General features: G+C 43.7%; 1 protein-coding gene across 2 annotated transcripts in view; it reads left to right on the top strand.

The window, feature by feature from the left end:
* Positions 1-17,168: 17,168 nt before the first annotated feature.
* Positions 17,169-19,247, top strand: part of RAPH1 (Ras association (RalGDS/AF-6) and pleckstrin homology domains 1) — a 105,032-nt gene continuing 102,953 nt past the window's right edge. For both annotated transcript variants that reach the window (XM_074829336.1, XM_074829338.1), the window contains exon 1: positions 17,169-17,481. The gene's annotated coding sequence lies outside the window, so the exon portion shown is untranslated. The remainder of the gene's footprint in view (positions 17,482-19,247) is intronic.

Genomic DNA, 19,247 nt, shown 5'->3' with positions numbered 1-19,247 from the left:
TTCCTTATTCAGAGATGAGGAAACTAAAACAAGAAATGATTCAGTGGTTTTCCCGAGTTCACACAATGATTTGGAACCTATTTCATGTCTCTGATGGAAGAAGGCAGGTTTTGAGGCTGAATCTAGTGGCAGGAGTCCTTTACCCTTTCTGTGACCTAGAAGTTATGTTACAGCTATGTACTTCCACTGTGCCCATCTTTTTGTTTAAAGCGATCAGGATGAGTTCTAAATTTACAGTGATTGGGTTTGGAAGAATTAATGGCTGAGGTGAAATGCCCAGGAGTTCCTTGAGGAGTGAAAGGGTAAAGAATTTGCAGGTTCTGTTCTTCAGTCAAAAGACTCTTTTCACCTCTACTAATGGGACTCTGATTTCAGGGGTCTCTTTTTTTAGGAGCAAAAGGTCCTAGATTACTTTCCCCTGAGATCATTTGCAGAGCTCTTTGTGAGTCCTGGTGGCTTTGACTGTACAGCGTTGCAATGTGTGAGTGAGAAGACGCGGAGGCAGCTGGCATTCATTCCAGAAATACATGGGCACTGGACTTTGCCAGGGCCACGCCTGGGAATGTCTCAGCTCTTCCGCTGCAGGGATGCAGAAACACAGACTGTTTCTTCCTTAGAGCTGGTTAGGTCAATCTGGCAAACTCACCTAACTTTCTTCTTGAAAAACAGTTTTGTGCTTTAAAGGTCCTTACCCTTCAAAGGTGTCTGAGCTTTGTGCAGACTCAGTTGGAGAATGCTCTGGAAAAGGTGGACTGTTGGCCATGATGTACGTGACAAAAAGTCAGCCACAAAGAGGGTTTTAATTTCAAAATGCCACATCACATGCATTACGAAATGATATAAAAAGCTACAGCTGCTCTGCTAATAATTCTCTACATGCCTTAAAATGAAACACTTTATGAACTTGCTATCTTTCACACACATCCTTTATCATGATCTTCTAGCAGCCTCAAGCTAGTTGCAGTATCATAACAATAAATGAAGTGTCCATCTTGCTGTCTCTTCTACACAGATATCCTTTATGGACACCAGCAGCCTCTCTGAAGTTGATGAAGCCACTTGCATGCATAAAAATATTTGCAGCGAAATTTCAAGGGTCAATGCCAGCTTTCATTTTGTTTGATTATGTTTCATAGGCATATACCTTCAGCCATTTCCCAGTCCTTATCTAGAAAACATCCGCCCCTCTAGTTACATGGGGAGGAGTGAAGAAAAAAGCAAACTACAACATGCAGGCGCTTCAAAGGCAGGGAACAATGCTATCTGCAGAGAAACACATACACACAGCCTGCTGGCCATAAGAAGCTGGATGAAGAGACTAAAGCAGCACAGAGGCAAAAAATAACACAGAGAAGGCCAGCTGTGTCTTGAGGCACAGTTTCAGTTGTCATGTCTACTGTAGTCTAGAAGATACACCTTATTTTCATCAGTCATGCTGAGTATGAAGTGAAGCTGAGCTGCCAGACAGTGCCTTTAGATCCTGAGTGCACTCTCCAAACCTAACACGTAACGAATGCATTAAACAGTTTTCCTTGAACGGTGTGGCTGTTCGAAGTGTGCGGTGTGAGTACATTTCATTCTGTGTCATTTCGTTGCCTGCTCCAATGCAGCTCTAATGTCTGAGCCTGTGTCATCAGGGACCGGAAGGGATGTTAGCTACTGCCCAGCCCTTCCAAACAGTATATAAGGATGACTGAGGAGAATAAGCGTGTGAGAGCTCTAAGGTGCCCATCGGTTCATTGAAACTTGAGACCTTTAAGGAAGAGCAGAGTGAAAATACAAACTGTTAATTCAGTAGTACACCACAAAAACACTTTGAATGTGAGCTGTGTTGTAAGTAATCAATACTTAATGTTACAGTGAGCGCTTCTTGGTTTCAGAAACACCATCTTAAAGGTACAAAGCACTCAAACGATTAAAAACAATCCTGCTAAGATAAACGGGGGATGTTTGCACGGGGTTGATCCTGTTCTGTTACTCTCAGGCTGTAGCACACAAGACAGTGCTCTATTGTCTTATACTTCAAAAACTGTCTTCTCCCCCACCAGAACAGGAATAATTCTCATTTAAAATTAACAACCCCATCACCATTTTAAAGTGTAAAAAAGTGAGTCAGCCCAGAGATTCCTTTTTCTTCAAATAGCAAATTCCTATGTTTATCTCTGAAGTTCTCACACGTAGTCGGTTTGCTGGGGAATAAACTGTACGGAAGCACTAAAGAGCCAGTCATTAGGCACATATGAACTGATCACATTAACACATAATTAGCACATAATTTTCTGGAGATCCCATATGGCTCCAATCGTATCATTACTAACAGCAGCACATCATATCACCCAACAAAAGCAGGTCAAACCCTGACCTTTTCCTAGCGTACATGTTCTGATAATAATAGATATTTTTTGCTAGAAATAGATTTGTGGTGTAATTTATGACCCAGCTTATTGTTCTTTTTTCTTAAGAGTGAAAGTTCTCTTTGATGATCTTGGTGGTGGTGTCTGCTATCGTGCTGCTGTGGCTGACAATAACATAACAAAGCCGACTAGATCACCAGCTCAGTCTTACAACTGAGTAAGAGTCTGGCATCTTACCAGCCCAAATAGTGGTGCACTGGCTGCAGGGCCCAGGAAAAAAATGCAAATATTTCAGCTGTGTAGACGGCTATACAAATAGCAGAGCAGACGAGGCAGCCTCCTCTGGAGAGACAAAAGATATGTGTGATGACCTCTTTCCTTCAAGTTAAACAAGTAAAATCTTACCCTGGCTCATTGTCACAAGTTCCCCTCCCCTGTGAATGTGCACAAAGGGCAATGCACTATATCTGCAACTTGGCAGCATGAGAAGAGCCTGGAGAGGATGTCCTGCGGTCAGGTCTTGCTGTGCCCTGCCTATGTGCCTGCTGTGTGCGGTCAAGGTGCCTGGTGCTGACTGGGCACACAAGGCAGCAAATGCCGATTCAAGCTGCTACATTTTCTGCCATTCTGTCTCTGCTCCTCCACTGGCATCTTTAGCGTTGCCATGCCATGTGTTTGCTCTATCTCCCTGTGGTGCCCTGCTTTTCTTGCACTCTCATTTTCTCTTGAGGGAGCACAGAAGTTTGGCAGGAAAAGTGGAAGCTGCCTCCTCTCTGCTGAATGTCCAACACCTGGGTCATTCTCCCTTTTCGGCACGGCAGGCTTGGATGTTGGGACGTGATAGAGGTTGTCTTGCCTGTTTCCGTCTACCAAGTCTGGCACAATGAGCAGTCTCAGCTGAGATATTTTTGGCTGACAGCGTCCCAACATGCCATGCATTGTGCAATTTACTTGGCTTTGCTTCTTACCAAGGAACTTAACAAAATCCATACCATGCTTCTTGCCTGTCAGGAAGCTATACTCTGCATTAATCTCTCATTTGGGAGACAGGCTATGTGACAGAGATGATTAATCCTAGCCACAGATAACACTTCCTGCCTTTAAATAGTTTTGGTAGATAAATAATTTCTATAATGAAACGCTATCCCACAACGGGGTTTTTGTCTAAGCCAGGAACTTTTGAGCTTTAATTCTGGCTTTCAGACAAAATCGTTTTGTGGATAAAAGTAAGTAGAAGCCTGCTTTTTTTCACAGAGAAGGTACACCCTCAGCTTTTTTTCACACTCCTCAGTGTGTTCCTGCTCCTCAGGAGTTCCAGCTTTTTGGCACCTACAAATGCAACTCTGCTTCTCTGGCCACTTCTTTGCTATAACCTAGTCATAGAGTTTTCCCTGCAGATATATTGAAAGGATAAATTACTCAATGTCAAAAAGATTTCTGAAGACACAGGTCATGGCTTGAGACAGATTACAGACATGCATGGTGCTCAGAGGTTGCTCTAGGGAGCCTGCATTGTCATCATGGTCCCCACCAGTACTCAATTTTTACCTGGAAAATGTACCCAGCAGACCTCATTCTTGAATCTGGGTCACACATACATTCACTACTGCTCACAGGTAAGATCTGGTCCAAAGCCCATTAAAATCAACAATAGTCTTTTCTAATTTAAGTGGGTTGGAGTCAAGGCTTTGCAGGGTGCCTGCACCCCAGCCTTACCCCCTTGCGGATAGCACAATGGTGATCTAACACACAGCTGCCTTCTGAGAGCATGTTTACACAACTGGGGAAGTCTTGGCCTTTAGAAGATAAGGACTTTCTACCATGGGCACCGTCCAAATGGTATTTTAAAAATAACATTCAGACTCCTGAAATCTCTCTGCAGTACTTGTCATTTAAATTCTTTTTCAAACCATACAGAAATAGAACATGCATTGTAGTGATTTTCTTCAATTCCCTTCCACCAGACAAACCAGGGAGAGGGGGCTGTGACCACCAGAGCTTAGGGCGGGTTTGGAAATAAATGGAAACAGAAAATGCTGTGTGTAGGAATCTCATTCTTGCCAAGACATTTAAAAATAAGGAGTGGTGGTGAGATAAATTATTTGAAAGAGCTTTAATTTGTTTAAGGGACTTTTTCTTTTCTACCATGCCAAATAAATTTGCTACATGATGGAAGCAAGAGCATCACTGAGCCTCCAGAAACATTGTGACAGCATTTTTAGCTTTAAACTAGCTACAGAGGACAATATCCACATCCCCATGGCTGCACTGCTGCTGCTGCTAGGCCCTGAGCTAGCTACAGCACTGCAGAGACTTGCCTGTGATTTTGCTGGTACTCACAGTACCTTAACACAGGCCAAAGTATCAAGCAAAGATTGGGATTCTGCATCCATAAAGGCTGGCAGCCATGAGCAGAGCTGTGAGATGCTCTGATTAATGTTTGAAGTAATAACCCATTATTCTTCTGTAATAGTGAGAGAATGGACTCTAACGTATGGGGGCGATTGGCAAAGTAGTGCTGTGGCTACTAGCATTCTCTTTTAATGTACCATGCGACGGAAAGATGAAGCCAGGTTCCACCCTGTCACATAATAATTTTTCCTGGTACAAATGCAGGCACAAGGATCTCAAGGACTGAAGGGAAGTGGTCCTTGATCCTTTTTTAGAGCAAAATGGGAACTAAGATCCCGTACCTCTCCCTCTGTTCCCTCAAGGGGAACCAGTCACTATAGTAATGGTTAACCAGAAAAGTGGATCAGCTCACCTGTTGAGCCTCCCAGGCCAAGCAGTGAGAAGCAAATAACATTTATATTTCATGAATTAGAAGCAGGGAAACTCTTTTACCTGTGTTTACTTTTGGCTAGACGTTTACTGGGAAAGGACTTGGGCAGTGTGATTGAATGTCTATGTCAATTCAGCACTGCCTGTGAGAGGTGCTTTCCCCAAAACCCTCAGCTTTCCCCAGCCTGAAAGTCCAGACAACAGGTCAGCAGAGGACTGACACTCCAGGAACTCAGCTCTTCTCAGAGGGCAATGGTACCTCTGCCCAGGATGGAGGCTGAACAGCTACTTTTTCTGCTATAATTTAAAACTGAATGGACTAAATACCAAAATCCTTATTTTGATAACAGCTGCATTCAAATATGTTTTTGCTTGTGAAAATGCTGACTACTAGGGCTCATATCCATGAAGAATATTGTCAGAAGGGTTTCCAAGAAGAGTTCTCAAAACAAGTTTCTCTGCTAGAACCCTAGACTACAGCTAAGGTATCTCAGTATATGGGTAATGTTTTCGGAGGCAGTGGGAGGTCAGCGTAAGAATCGTTTATCTTGGTTATCTGTAACATCTACGATTAGATTAGACATCCTACTTCAAAATAGGCTTTAGAAACTCTGGCTTAATATTTTAACTCTAGGAGATGAAATTTAAGCTCCAAATATCATATTTAAACTCCTAAATATAAGTGGCCTGATTTTCCAGGGTGTTAAGCATATGCAATGCCTGTTGATTTCAATGAGAAATGTGGGTGCCTGCCAATGATTTTGGAAAACCAGGCCATTTTATTTAGTCATTGACACATAGATTCCTAACTTTAAGCAGCCAGGTTTGAGACCTTTTCTAGCTTCATGCAGTTCTGCTTCAGCTTTAGCAGAAAATCACTTCCATTACGAAGTACCCTTGGCCTACTCCCTTCCAGCCCTGTTTTGCATGCTGTTGTAAGCATTCATTTAAGGCTGATTTTGCAGAAGCAAACAATAAAACCACATCAATTTAAAATATTCCTTTTTACTTTTTTATGCAGAATAAATAATTTCATAAACATTTTAAAAAATGTTCCTTACAGAGTGACCTCATTTTATATAGCAATTACTACTTAGACAGAAGGGAATTTGTGCTGCAGAACTGTTCTCTTTAGTACAGATGACACATTTCAGTGGAAAAGGCAAAGTTAAATACATAACAAAGTTAAATACTCACACTAGGTTCCGGCCATATTTGGACTGTATCACAAACTAAATAACACCAGAAAATTGAAAATGAGCACTTCTCAACTCTAGTCTAGATTTATTGTGCTCATCTCAAGTGGTTCTTGATCAGAAAGGAATAGGAATGCATGTAGCAGGAGACAACATACCAGGTCTGTGCTGGATTGAATGTGCCAACTGTTCAAACACATAGTCCTATTGGAGGGACAACTAATACGAAGGAAAGCAAATATGCTTGAACGCATATAGCTTATACTAGTTCAGCATTAGTTACAGTGACCAAAATACTTTCCTCTTAGGACACTCATATATGTTAGAGCTATAAATGCTGCCAAAATTTCCTGTCTCTGATTGATACTCATATAATGGCACAGGCTTTTAGTGGTCTTAGCCTTAATCTTAGACTTTCAGAGAGAATTAGCAGCATGTGTTTCTTGCATACATCTCCTTGCCACCTGTGAATTCTTTAGGTTCAAAGGAGGCAACAAATACATGAACACTTACAGACCCATATGGATCTTGAAATCTTAAAGTGGGAAGCATTTATGGAAGACTGCAAATAGTCTGAACCTTCACACTGGAGTGGATATTGCAGACTAAGATGCCTCAACACCCACTCAACAGAAACAGAAAATTAACCAGACATACCTTTCAGAGAGCAAGGGTAAGATTGTGAAGAGGCAGGTGGGGTTAGGGATGATTTTGGAGACCTAAGGATGTAGCAGAGGGAGAATTTGACTGTTTGAAGTCTTTTGAAAGAAGGAGGACATTTGTTTCCAAGGGATAGGCCTGAGCTTCAATAGATCTTACTTACACTGTCTTGCACACAGGGTTCTGACCAGCAGTAATTCAGGCTCTGGGTACATTCTCTTCTGGAAGAGAAGTTATGCTTCTTCCCTCAATATGCCCTGGGGTTCCTGCAAGTCCACTGTGACATACCAAAAGCTGGATCTGCACAGGAGCAGTCAGATGAAGAGGGAGTAGATAACAATGGTCCTGCTATCAGCTGCTTAACACGAGGCACTACCAGTGCCTTATTCACTGAAAGGGAAATCTGGAACTATAGTGATGTGGTCTTGGCATGCTAAGGATCTGGTTGCAATCTGACACTTGTATTTAGTGTCTTATTTCTATTTAGCTAGCTAAAATTGTTTACAATGGTGTAAGAATAGGTCAGAACAGATCATACTGCTGTTTTTCTGATACAACCATAATGTTTTAAACACAGGTACTGGGCTCGGTCTCATGTCTTTGACAGTGTACACAATGAAGCCATGACATAGTCATAGTTGGATCCTAAGTCAACCAACACAATAAACATACCCAAGCAAACAAAAGACAAAGAACATATGGAGTGCTGCTGGGTCTGATTTCTGGTTGGCTGTAAAACGAAAACCAAAGTGAGCACCACTCATAAAGTATTTAAAGGAGACACAGCTGCAATCATCGCCACTCCCCCAGCCTGGCCCAGCTGCACAGACCTTACCCACCACCATTTTTCAGCTGTGGTAGAGGAGAGCTTCCCAGGAAGCAGCCACTGCATTAAGAGCCTTGCCACATCCTCCTGCAGCCCCAAGGGCTTGGCACTCCCGACCAAGCCACTGCTCCCCAGTCCTAGCAGAGGAGAAGGCAGTGCAGGATACCTGCCTGCTGCAGCAGATGTGCAGCCCATCTTAGGGAGCTGTGACCCACACCACCACCACAGCACAACTTGCCCAGGGGCAGACCTGCCGCTGCTGCCCCCGCCCCTTTTCTGGTGAGATTGGAGCATGGCCCGTCACCTTGAATGTTCTCCAATGCTTTTGTAAATCAGCAGGGATAAGTCCCTGGACAGACGAGGCTTCTTTTGTACCATTTATTGTTTGTATTGTAACAGAATACAGGCTCCTGTTCAAAAATTTTGTCCTGGTGTAGGAAGATGGATGAGGCTATCTGTCTGGAACTGCTGAAGCGGCCCTGTGGGAACTGTCACTCTGGCCAGGTAGCTCCATAGTTGGGTGTCATCAGCCTGGCCACTTTCACCAGATCAACTGTGTCCAACAGCATCAGGCATACTGCTTGCACACTGGCCGTTGGGGAGCAGATCTGCCGTACAGCTGATGCAGCCTGGATACATGGGATTTGCTGCCTGCTGCGTGAGTCAGTATTGCCACCCCAGGTAGCAGTATGGGTGTGGTAGCCCAGGTTCCATCTGCTCTCAGTGCCCTTTTATATTCACACTTATGTAACAGGGGACCTATGTCTTAAAGAGCTGACAGTCAGTTCTGACACAACATAAACCATGGAAAAATATCCCATGGAGGAAAGAGGAAAGGGAGGATAAGAACAGCAAAGATAAAAACAGGCAATTGCTCGCATTGATTTTGTGCATTGTAAGCATTGCCAGATTGCTATTTTGAAACATCTGTATTCTTACTGGTTGCTCTGGTGGCATTATCAACTTTAGAGATGTCAAAATGGAGTACATATGGAAGAGGTTTGTAAGGGACCATGCAGTGGCTTCATATATTTGTCCAGGGAATTTATTTTAGGACACAAAGGAGAAGACAGCTTGTACTTAAAGGAGAAGAGGACAACTGGTCAGTAGAAGAGGAAGAAATGGTTAGACTTTGATGAGTTTTACAAGGATTTGAAATTTATGTGAAGAGGGTCTACTGGGCCTAATGAGGGTCTAATTGTTAACATGAATGGGCCTCTGGGAGGATCTGGAGGAAGCAGCAAGACTGCAGAATAACCTAGCATAGATACAGCTCTAGAAAGAGAAGTGCCATTAAGGTGACTTCCTGGTTACAGCCTGGAAGAACTCACTGAGGTTGCTAAACATGAACTGGCTACACTAGCTAAATACATAGGCATACAGTGCTGGGGGACAATGGGCTCTGTGCTTTGAAGCTATTTTCACACTGTGATATCCAGTTTGCTACTGGTTGGTATATACAATAGATGTTGCAAGTTTTTTGTATCTGTTTTAAGCCTAGTTGTCAGGAAAATCATGGGGTTTAAATCTAGTATCACAAATAACTTTTCAAAGTAAATTTATAGACTTTTCTGGCTGAAAATCTGTCCATTTAGTGTAGGCTTATGAGCTTTCCAGTCACATTTATAAAAAGGCATTTAATAAGAAGGCAGCATCCAGTTATGACTGTAGTCTGATTTACAGAAAAACTACCTGCCACAATATGATGATGAGTTAAAAGAAGCCACTAGGTCCTCTCTTTCTCTACATGAACATATTGATACAGTACAAGTAAAACATGAGTTTCAAGATTCTAACAGAAGACAAAGTACCTCTCACCTAGACAGTATAATTTTGCAGGATTTCCCTCATAACCAGTACCAACCTGTGAAACTTTATGCCTGTCAATTCCCTCCTCGGGAAGCTTGTCCACACAGAGTCAGAAGTAATCCTCTAATAAGCAATATAAGCAATGTAAGTGTGGCAGAGTAAGATAGAAAGGGATTTTTTTTCCAGCTTTCTTAACACATATGTTCACTTAATCCCACTCTTCATTTAGTTAAAGGTAATCCCTGAGTACCTCAGTACAAATTACATGCAAACATACATTATGTGTATGGGTGTACCTGTATATAACACAGCACATGTGTCTCTTGGACTAAGAGAAAAATTACACTGATAGCTACGGCAGTTGAATTTTCCTAAACAGATGCTCCCAAGTCATCTATCTCAAAAGTACACATTAAGATTCAAGAAGGAATCTTAGTCTTTCTCCAAAAGAATTACTAATGAGGATTGCTTGGATTTTTGCCCATCAAATCTTGAATAAAAATTTTCAAAGTTATTCTGAAGTGCCATTTAATTTTTCCTACCTCATCACTAAAATTATTCAAAAAATCATGACATCTCTTTGATAAGTCCAGAAACATCACACAAACCATGTTAAACATGCTGAAATGTTTGTTTTCCACTTTTCACTTCAGAATGAGAGGTTTTTAAATAAATTGTAAAAGTTTCAAAATATGAGAAAAAAGCTGAAATTTAGTGTTCAAAATTCTCCTGTCCATTCATCTACAGCTGTTCAAAAGGAATCTAAAACTTCCCACAACTATTTTCTGTCGCTCGCTAGTTAAAGAACAACTACACCAGTTTAAACTACTTCTTTAAAAAAATGTGACAAGTCCAGCCAATGTCACTTAAGTGGTCAAGACAGAAATTCCAGTAAATCCTAATGTATGATTTACAAGGCATGTGTCAAATATTTCACATATGCACAAAAAAGACAGGAAAAAAATAGTTCTGCCCTGTAAACATTTAGTATGGTTAAATAACAGAGAACTTCTGGAGAAATCTGTACTGTCTACCCAGTCTTGAAACTTGATTGGTGCCAGCTGGCTCCTAAAAGAAAAAAAAAGTCCACTTGAGCAAGTGACTGTCCAGAACAAGATCTAAGGACAAGATATGGCTGAAGATAGTTGGGAAAGAACAGTCAACAGTAACTGGAAAAACAAACAGTAGTGTCAGCATTGAGTATACCAGATGTGTGTATCTATCCCTGCAGCTCCAGAAACTGTACTACATTGCTGCAATACATACACACAAAGCCTCGCCCTGCAATTATGGCCAGTGCATAAATGAGTTTGACTGAATTTAAAATATTTCACTCTATAAAGAAAGGAAGCTAAATGTAGTATATTGGATTTTCACAGTGCAGCAGGAGAAGCTCCAAAATTCTGTTCTCTCTCAGACAGCACTGTGACTGATAACTCTATTTTATTGCACATTCATAAAATCACTTATACTTTAATAACTATTAAATCAGATTTAGCTTGTTCTGTAATGAGGATTAACTGCATATAAGGTGTTTGGTCTTGAAGGAAAGACACTTTCAACATTTACATTAAACCGCTCTTTCTCTAACTCAGTAAGCAAAAGACATCTCTTCTGAAGTGAGATGAAGTAGAACCTTTTCAGTGTAAATGTGAAATGTTGTCATCGAAGAAGTAAAAACAGAAGGCTAAAAGTAATCTGAAAGGTAAATGACTACTTGTTGCTTCTTTTATGACTTACTCTGTAAGGGTAACATGGATAACATGAACTCCCAAGACCTTCTGAGAAGTGCTTTCCAGCCTGACCCAGAGAAATGCCTAATCCAGACCCCTGGATTATCCTGGGTCTCTTCCAGTTTGACATCAAGCAGAGCCATTATGCCTAAAGAGTCAGTAAGGCCATATTGAAAAGGTCATTGCAAGAAGAGCTTTTCATGAAAACTGCAAGACAAATTTGAGCTGCAAATACAAGCAGAAACAAACCCAATCTCTTTTACCACCCCACTCTGTCACTCACTTCCTTTAGTATTTTAAACATATTGTGGACTTGTTCTTTTTATGTAAAGCAATGGTTCTCATGACTACAAAACTTCTGTTATACTTCTGTCATTTCACTGTGACGTTAATGACCAAACCTCTGCCATTACACCATAGCAAATGGGATGTTTTAATGCTTTTGAAGTGTGATGTTTGCTCCTACGCTGAAAATTCTAATGTTGTTTGAATGAATGTGTGGAAAATAATCACTATTTGTGTTTTAAGTGAATTATGTGCCAGGACCTCATAATTCTTATGAATGAGTAACCTCATAATTTTCAGAGGCATCACTCAAAGAAAGCAAAGATACTCCAGGCTGTACTTATTTGCAGAGCTGTTTGCAAAGTTGTTGTCATAGCTTTGGCCTCTTTTTTCAGACCATCCTTATGTAGTGACTTCTCCAAAAACTGACCATGACAGAGTCAGCGTCCTCTACATTAGCATTTATTTACATCATCCCCCTTGCTGTTGTTGGCACATCATTCCAGTTGCCTCACCTTTTTTTTTTTTCCTAAGCTAATGGGCCTTTTCCAATTAATTTTCACCACTGAGATTGTTTTCTCTTGGTTTTAAAGGTATGGTCAGATAGAAGAACATTGGCTCCTCCCATCTCCAGGAAGATAATGAAAAACCTTGTTTACGAATGGCCAGTGCAACTACTGTGATTGCTACTTTATTTTCCCTTGTAATCATATTAAGTCAGATGAAGGAAAAAGAAAGGCAGCTAGAGAGTATTAATAGATCTTGGGGGTGTGATAGATCTTAAGGCCTGTAACTGTGCTGTAGAAAGCCACTCATTTGCGTCTCAGTAAGAATCTCTAGAAATAGAAACATTTTACATTATTTTGTTCCTAAAGATATAAAAATACATATTCTAATTTCACTTTGTAGAAGGAAAATTAATAAAGATAATTGCGCCATTCCTTGTTAGTGGAAAGCCCCACAGTTAACCTGCCTCAAGCACTTTCTGTATCACTGAATCCCTTGGGTGGGATTTTCCAAAGTGCCAGCATTAGCTCAGCCCTGCTCCCATTAAAATCAATTACTGACTTCAGCCTGGGAGAAGAGTCCAGAGAGTCCCTGTGGTCCCCTGTATGTTGGAAGATCCTAATCTTTGTGTGTGCTGTTCCTTCCCCGTTTTTATGTGCATGGCTGCACAGGTGCTCAGATACATTCATGAGGGCCAGGATTTTCCTCAGAGGACCTAAACAGGAACCAGAAAGTCAGCTGTGCGGAATAAAGAGTAATGGAGGGTAATATAAATCATGGAGGAAAGGGGACTTCACGTAAGATGAAACTTCATCGAGTGTCTAGTGAAGCCAGTTAATTGCAGCCTCTATGCCCCTGTTCACAGAGTAAAACCTTCCAGAACATGTTTTCAGTACTACTTCACACAACATATTTTCTATCTATGGAATCTAATTGCCATAGGCAGTCATCAAGGCAAAGAGTTTAGTAGAATTAAAAAAGGGATTTAGGAAGCTTTGTGAGCAAAGACAACATTTGCAGCTGCATGCGCTGGATTACAACAATGCAGGGAACAAACAAGCTTCCTGCTTCAGCAGCATAAGCTGATTGCTTTGAAGGTCAAGAAGAAATGTTTTCTTGCCATGTGTTAGCCCTGATGATTTACTGAGATGTGTGATGGGATGGTTTGAGCTTTCACTAAAAGGAATGATAATGAATGCTATAGGTAGATTATTTGCTAGTCTGTATTATGGTAATGCTGGCACTTCCATAAAAAGCGTATCAGTCACTAAGTCTGTGTAAGAGAAATCTCCCAAGCAAGGGACTGGTTTGGCACTGATGAGAGCAGAATTCATACCTTGACTATGAACAAGACTTCCTTTCTGACTGTAGGGAGGTAGCTTATGCTCTCTGTGCTTTAAATCATCACCTGAGAAATGGGAAGACAGTCTTCTCTAGTTCTCAGAGGTGGAATGGAGGGAAAGTGTGTAAAGGAGTGGTCTTATTTTCATTCACAGCCATTCTGTGCTTTGGATTCAGAGCTGTCATCCAACTGTAACTGTACTTTAGCTGAAATTAGTCAAGATTTTCCTGATTTAGACTGATGAAATGAGTTCAGAAAATGGTGTTTTCATTCTACTGTTTGTGGTGCTCCTCTGAACTGGTTCCCACATGCAAATAGCAGCAGCCTGTCCCAAGAAGAACGGTAGCCCTGAGAAAGCGACCTTAACCTAGAACATGAGCGGTTTCTGCAATGGATTATGTATCATGCTGGCTGGCTTGAAACCCCAAAAACTCTTGTCCAAGTCTGCATTCCTATTATGGGCTACTGTTGTCATTACACCTGTTGCTTCCAAGGTCAGATCCTTTTCAACATATTCTTGTTTACTCTGAACAGTAGATAAGATCTGAGAAAAGACATTTTTAATGTATAGGTTGGATGAGCTGAATTATTTATGTTAATGGCTATGGGTGCTATACCTGTTGCTAAGAAATACTGTACTACTTCATCATAACTCCCATTTGGAAATGCCATTATAGCTAGCTGAGCAGCAATACAGTATATGTTGAGCAAGCTATTGATGCACAGGAAAGGCTTTTTAATGATTTTGTACCTTGAATACTGTAGTTGGCAAAAAAATTGATAAAAGAAGCAGGTGGAAACAGTCAGACTGCTCTTCTCCTTGTTAGAGCTGGCAGGGGTCACAGGCACTCAAAGTTCCATGATGGGATAGCTGCATGTATATATAGAGATGTACCTATATATGCACATATATATATAGTTTTGATTAATAGAGTCTGGATCAGACCCAGCTGGTCTTCACCAAAATGTGAAATTTCTACTGCACAAGTCATGGAGCTGCCTTGGGTCCAGCAAAGCAATCAAGATGGGACTTGTTGTGGGTTTTTTTATTTTGAACTCTCAGATTTCCAGCCTTTGTCCTTTATGAAAATTTCCCCAACTGTCTAATGATCCAAAAGCCTATGTAACCTTTGTTTATTTATGTTTTCCTATTCAGAATTATTTAAAGACAGAAGATAAAACCTTTGAAGGATTCAAAGTTAAGCTCAGCTGCCAACGCTGCTTAGCTGACTTAAAATTAAGATTGATATACACATTTAGCAAGAAAGAAGGGTCAATAGCCATGGAATTATTGTCCTGATTAAAAACAATGCTCCATTTTATCCTTTCTTATTTGGAGGCAGAAATACATTTAAACTGACCTTTTAACCTGCTCAAAAGGCTTAACTATTTTATTTTCATTAGCTGTTAATTTTATTGGCAGATGTATGATGAAATACCCTGCACTACTTTGAAAACCTTACCCAACATCTACTGCAGGTATGTACTATTTCCCTGGCCTGGGGGATGATTTTACTTTAGTAACTGATGTATGTAATTGGATAGTGGTTCTGTAGGATGCACACGGATCCAGTCTGGTCCTCAGGCTTAAAAAGGTCTGGCTCTGAGCTCTACCCTGCGTTAAATTAGCTGTGTTGTCTGCTTGGGCTCAGGGCAACTTAGCAAGTTTGATATAAAGGAATAGCACTTCCACACACCAAAAGCAGAGTTTGCATTAGTCAGCTGCAGCCCCTTTTTGCTTTTGAAACAATTTCATAGTTGAGCGTATGAAGTCTTGCACACTTCATGGCCATGCAGTTCCTGATCTGCTGTGGTGTTGAATGTGACTTGTCAGCGCTCCTGTGCTGGTTTAGATGTAGCTGGAGCTGCCACGGAGCTACAGAATGAACCTGGACATGGCACACCCAAGTTGCTCCTTGTGTTGCCCCTGCACTCACTGTGCTTACTCCATGAATCTCCAGTCTGCTTCTGGGCAAGGTGTTGTCATTCTAATCCCTTCAGGGTCACGGAGGACCATCAGGAAAGCATGGTGGGATTAATACAACCTGGAGACACAGTCTAAACCTGCTGATAACATCAGATTCATAGTCACTGCCAGTTCACTCTCACTGCTGAGACTCAGCAAGTGCAGGACAGCACAGAGAACTGAAGTGCTTATCACTTATATTAAATAATGTGAGCCCAGACATTTATTAATCGTGGAGCATTTCCACAAACTATGAAGCAGTGTAGCAGTAGTGGTCTATTATTTTGAATGGTTGGATTAAAAGTTTTTTATTTGCAACTCCAGAAGGCTACTGTAGTCTCTTGGTGAATAACATACGTATTTTTATTCCACATTGCTAATTTATAAAAGAAATTCGGAGTTGCAATTGAAATGGTCTGGTTTCTGCATCCATAACATTGATCTCAGCTTGTCTGGGGTATGGTTAATTGTCAACATTTTAATATGTTGTCTGAATTTTGGAAGTGATTACATGCTGAGGCTAATTTGTATAGCAAAGATTCATTGCTAAATACCTTAGAATTGTATGTGTGAACTTTGTCTCTCAAATGACTTAATTGTATGTACACATGAAAATCATCTCCGTGTACTAGCTTGTATTTTAAAAGCTGCCTCTGCATGTTGCTTCTGACCTGGCTTATAACCTGGTCGGTAAATTAGTATTTACAGAAGTAAAGCAACTAGCATGAGTTTGCATAATTGTTCTCACGTATGGAAAATACTGTGCTTTAGCTGACTGAAGTTTTCTCCTTGTCAAATACCGACAGCAAAAACCCGATGTAAACCATGCCCGTGTTCTGGCACAGTATGACAGCAGTTCCACCGAAGGGCACAAGAACCTTCCCAGCCGGAGGCCGCACGGGTGTCACCTCCTGCGCTACAGCCTGGAGCCCCAGCACGCGGACATCTCCCCCAGCAGCCCACGCAGTAAACTATATTTAAACGACTGGCCTCTCGCACGGCGTGATTTGCAGTGGCACGCAGCATTTCATCCCGTTTTGTAAATAATTCGAGAAAAGGTGATCTCGGCCCCGAAGCTGTGTGGTAGGATAAGAAATAGGGGTAAAGTCCCAGCGGGGGTAGAGCGGGGCCGGGGCGGCGCAGTCCGGGGCTGGCCCGGGGTCGCCGCTGCCGGCTCTGCGGGACACGCGACCGAGGGTTTCCGCCGCATTGCCAGGATCTGGTCACCCGCTGCCTACAGACACCCGCGGCCGGGGGCGCGGGACGCGCAACGTCCTGCAGCTGCGTGCGGAGCCGCACCGAACGCTCCCCGCCGCAAGCCGCCCGGGGCACGGCCGGCGCCCGGAGAAAGCGCGCCTGCCGCCGCGGGGGCCGGGCGGACCTGCCGCGCCAGGCGCGGCAACGCGGCCGCCGGGGCGAGAGCCAGCGGCCCCGGGGCGGCAGCGCTCCTCAGGGCACCGCGGCCCTGCGGCCAGCCGCCCCCCCGCGCGCCCAACGGCCGTCCGCGCGCCCAGCCGCCCCCCCGCGCGCCCAACGGCCGTCCGCGCGCCCAACCGCCCCCCGCGCGCCCAACGGCCGCCCTGGCGCTGCGGGGCCCCGGCCGCCCCCCGGGCGCTGGCGGTGGGCCCGGCGGGGCGGGGCGAGGCGCGGCCTGCGCGCCGGAAGTGAGCGGCGGGGGGAGCCCGGCGCGGCGGCGGGCGCTGGGGCGGCAGCGGCGTGGAGGGAGCGGTGCCTCCGCTGCCGGGCAGGGACGTGCGCCGGCGGTCGGGCGGAGGCGGTTCCGCGCTCGGCGGAAACAAGAAACGGGAAAGGAAGGGAGCGGCAGTGGGAACCGGTATCGGCGGCCACCATTAGCTGCGGTGGCGGCAGGAGGAGGAGGAGCAGCAGCCGCGGGGGTCTGCAGGCGGAGCGGAGCCCGGGTGCCGCCGCCGGCAGCGAGCGGGAGCGTGTCCGCCGCCTCGCCCGTCTATTTTGTGGGGGGTCGCCGCTGCCCGCCGGGGACCTCCCCGGAGCCGGGGCGAGGTGAGTGGTGGAGCCGCCTTCTATGTCGTTTTTTTCTTTTTTGGGGGGTGGGGGGGCGGCGGTGGGAGAGCGGGCGGGCGTCTGCCGGGCCGTGGCGGGCGGGCCGGCGGGGAGCGGCGTTTCCTGCCGCTTCCCCTCAGCCCGGCGGCGGGGCGGGGGCCGCAGAGGGACCGCTGCGGCCGGGGGCTGCGCGGGGAGGACCCGAGCGAAGGAGTGTGAGAGGGGTGAGGATTTAACGGCCCGCGGTCTGTGTCCTGCGCCCTTCCACGCCCTAAACCTCACCGGGTGATTTTTTTCAAAATGGGCTTTGTGATCCTGACGGCTGGTGGGGGTTTTCTGTGCGCGTGTTTGCCCCCCGCCCCCCGGCTTTTCCCCGTGTAAGGCATGCCTCCGGAGGGGCTGGGAAGCGAGCCGGGGATGCGCCAGGGATGTAGTCTGTGGCATCCAGACAATGTCAGCTTGGGTGAGTCCCCACCCTGTGGAGCTGCAGGCAGCGAGTCCCCTGCACGGGCAGCGCCAAGTCTCCCTCTGCGACCCGGGGAACAAAACACGCGCAAATCCTCTTTCCTGGGGCAGAAGGGAAAGGTTCGTTTGGATTGTTCGTTACAATGTTGGTTTTTTTTAAAAAAAAAAGACCTGAAATCTCTTAAGCTTTATAGCCATACGACTTACTGAGGGCAGGCTGGCTTGTCAAGAGCCTCCCAAGCAAGGCTGGTGCCTGCATTGGTTTTCACGAAGATGGGGAGAGTGGTGTATTATTATTTTTTTTTTTTTTTTTTTTGCATGGGGAAAATCATTGATGGTGGGAGGGAAAGGAGGAGTGTCTGTATACATGAGTGTCACATGACCCGTGTAAAATTCATATAAGTATACATATTTTTCTCTAGTTGTTTTAAGAAGCCAGTGACTTACCTGTTCATTTTGAAAGGTTTTTTTTCTTTTGGATTCGTTGTTTTGTGTGGCAGAAGATAGCCACCTGCATGTTTGGGCTCTGTCTTTGCATTTTATCATTTTTGCTAGTATTTCAAGGCTTTTTATGTTTTTACCTGCTTATAGGTATTCAGAAGGGGACAAACAGCAGTATGTGTGGTATAATTCCTTTTTTACTGGAGGAGTATAGGTACACACGGTTTGGCACAAGTATACTATTTCATATGGGCGATGTCTTTACGTTGCCATTCATGTGATGGAGGAATGGGGAACTACTGTTTTGTGAGACTGTAGAATCACACCTGCTCCATTTTAACCAAATTGGCCCTCTTCGTCTGTTCCCCCTCACTCCCCTGTCCTCCAGACAAGGACACGTTAATTTGTAAAACACCTTTGGGCAGAAAAATGAATTTAGATGTTTACTGATTAATGAATTTAGGTGTTTATTGAAACAATATGTTTAAACCAGCAAATCTTCCTATTTTACTGTCTGTTTAATCAGCTTTTCTCTGCTGTTTCCTATTAGAATAGAGGAACAGAAAAATCACTTGCTAAATCATCTTGAAAAACAAAAGTAGAAGTCATAAATTCCAATTCTAGGGAATACTTTGCATGTAAGTTATATAAAGGTGTAGACATGACCATACGTAATATGCTGATATCCTTCTTGGAACAGTGTGGTGGATAGTGGGATATAGAACTGGTTTTCTGCACCTAAGTTGGTACGTGCTTTTTCATATAAGTGAGTGCCACTCAAATTACCTTACAGAAATCCACATTAGGGAGGCTCTTTGCTTTCATAGAACAAAGAGATAAGTGGCACTAAGGAATTTATT

The sequence above is a fragment of the Strix aluco genome, chromosome 6 (assembly GCF_031877795.1).
Source record: "Strix aluco isolate bStrAlu1 chromosome 6, bStrAlu1.hap1, whole genome shotgun sequence".
Lineage (NCBI taxonomy): Eukaryota > Metazoa > Chordata > Aves > Strigiformes > Strigidae > Strix > Strix aluco.
Note: the sequence above shows the minus strand (reverse complement) of the source record. Positions and strands in the feature narration are given on the sequence as shown.